Genomic DNA, 2,738 nt, shown 5'->3' on the forward strand with positions numbered 1-2,738 from the left:
GCCTATTATAGGGATGTGTTTAACCTTAAGCCCATTGTAGGAGCTGGAGTGCCTGTAGGGCCTGTTGCAGGGTTTGGAGTGGCTTTGGACAGGCTCTGGGCCTGTCAAAGGGGCTGGAGTGTGCCTGCAGGAAAAGTCACAGGGGTGGGAGAGGTGTGGACTGTAGCTTCATAAGCATAACTTAACAACCAGCATATTGCAGTGTTTTGAGTCTCTTTGGAATTGCCGGGGTGATGACACGCTTAAGCATTTCACAGTTTTGTTTAAGATTGCACTTGCTCAGAGGTGAAATTCCAAAGCACTAGACATGTCCACTGCTGTAGGTGCCTGCCCAGATCTTCGAACTCTTCCTGCCACTCCTAGCTTTCCTGCTTCTGGACAGATCTCTGGATGGCACGTTTAAGTTGTTGTTTAAACTTAAACAAAACCTGAATGGCATTGAGGAGACCTAAAAATAGGAACATGCTGGTTTGACCATCGCAAGGATATTCAAAGCTTTGAAGAGCTATTGTAATTACCCTGGAGGAGAAGCATGAGGTGGAGGAGAAAAGGAGAGTGAAGAAGTGGGGAAAAGCATCCCCCACCACCCTGCATAGATTTAATCCCTGAGGAGAAAAGGCAAAGAGTGTAATTCTTAATAGTTTCCAAGAGATGAGGAGATGGTTCCTCAGGTATTGAGGGGGCAATAATTTTACCCTATCAGAAGTCAGTGTTATCCAGTACAGCAAAACAGTAACCTTAAATCAGCCCCCAGAATTCATAAAAAGCATGACATGGAAGACAGACAGTTATTAATGTGCTATACAACACAGTTCAGGGTGTTGGAGTAGCATTTAGGTTTAGGGATTACTCTTTAAAACTCTTTAAAATTGGGTACTCTTTAAAATTGGTTACTCGTTAAAATAGGCTAATGGTCTTACATCAATGTTTTAATTCAGTGTTAAAGCAGCATCAACATTACCTGAAGCCTCTTACCTCTACGAAATCGTTGTAGAGGTTCCCTCACCCTCCTCCCTCCCTCTCTAGGGATGTCCGGATCAGCCCCTGGCTTTGTGTTTCATGGATTACTGAGGGCAGATGGAGAGACATCAGTCGAGGCAGGGAGGTGCTCAGGTGAGAGCAAGGTGGGGAAGCAAGGTGGGTATCTAAGTCCTGCAGGGAAACAGGTGCAGACGTGAGAGCATAGGACAGCGTGTGGTGGTTATTGTCAAGGATCTTTTGCAAGATGAAAGCCCCCGACGGAGCCAACAGCTTTGTCTGCTGGGCTCGGGCACTTGTCTGTCAGTGATGCCTATGAGGAGACACCTCATCCTTACAGCAGTAGGGCCTCAATGCCTCCTCATCCCCCTCCAGGAGCCTGGGAGATGTCCTCCTGTAGCCTTGTACTTGGCACTGCCCTTACCCACTGTGCATTGGCCCAGGAAGAGCCCTAAACTTTGCTGGAGGGACAGCATCTCCCTTCCCAGAGGCTGGGGTCAGGGCCCAACTGTTGGACTTCATGGGACACATCAAGGTTTCCTCAGCATCAGGGCCACCTTTCCTGGGCCTTGGTCTCCCCATCATCACTGCCTGCCCTTTTCTGCTCTAACAAGTCCATGGGGAGGCCTTGACAGTAATGTCCCTCAGTGGGACCGTTAGCACTGTGAGAGGCTTTGGAGTTTGCATCAGACTTGGACTACTTGAGAAGCTGCTTCAGCCACCCAGATCAAGCTCCTCTGCCAGGCACAGCATTGCTGGGGGCACTGCGTGCAGCTGGCATGGGGAGAGGAGAGAAGGGGGAGAAAGGTTCAGGGCAGCATAGGGTGGGGGGAAGGCAGGGGAGAGCTGGCAGAGGGAGAAATCTTCCCAGCCACCTCCCCATGGTAAGTCTCTGGATGCAGGGCAATGCCGCTGCACACCCTGCCAGGTTCTCCTGGAGCTGGCCCAGCCCTCAGCTGATGGGAGCTGTCAGGAGGACGCTCTGTGTTGGAGTTGAAGGGCAGGCAGGGCTTGTGTGCTGCAGGGTCAGCGTGCAGGGTCTGAAGACTCTCTTCTCTTAGGGCCGGCTGCAGGCTGTGCAGCCGGGGGTGCAGGCAGGGGTGGCCAGGGCTGTGGTGCAGAGCAGGGTCCCTGCTGTGCCCCAGGGGTTGTGTGCCGCGGCAGGGCCTCTGCCACCTGCCAGGCTCAGCACTCAGCCTGCCCGGGGAGCTGCCCAGGGGCTGCGGGGAGAAGCTGCAGGTGGAAGGAACCCCCCTGGTAACGCAGGGCAGGGCAGGGTCCTGCTGCTGCCCAGAGCCTGCTGCCTGGGGCAGGCTGCTCACAGCCCCACACCTCCCCAGGGCACTGCACTGCAGAACTGCCCGGCAAGAGCTACCTGAAGGCAGTGCACTTTTTAGAATCTGCTTCATTTTCCTGCCCATGTGCTGAGGCAGAAGGATGGTAATGGAGTAGGAGCATCTGTAGTAGAGACTAAGGCTCCTTGAGCATTGCTGCTGCTCTGAGGCACCTCACACACCTCAGCATACAGACACCACCTTTGTTGTTTCTTAAGGAGTTATTTGACCTTCTTCTGTCCTGCAGACAAGGAGATGACCTTGCCCAGTGGACTTCTCAGATCACTCAGGGTTCTCTTTTACCTGTCTACACCAGGACTGACTGCTGCAGAGCCCCACAGCACAGCCCCCTGCTTCTTTTGGCACCCTCAGAGCACCAGGCAGAGGTAAGCCAAGCAGCTGCAGAAAGCTCTTCCTGTGAAAGGA

This window comes from Anas platyrhynchos, chromosome 31 (assembly GCF_047663525.1).
Source record: "Anas platyrhynchos isolate ZD024472 breed Pekin duck chromosome 31, IASCAAS_PekinDuck_T2T, whole genome shotgun sequence".
NCBI classification, from domain to species: domain Eukaryota; kingdom Metazoa; phylum Chordata; class Aves; order Anseriformes; family Anatidae; genus Anas; species Anas platyrhynchos.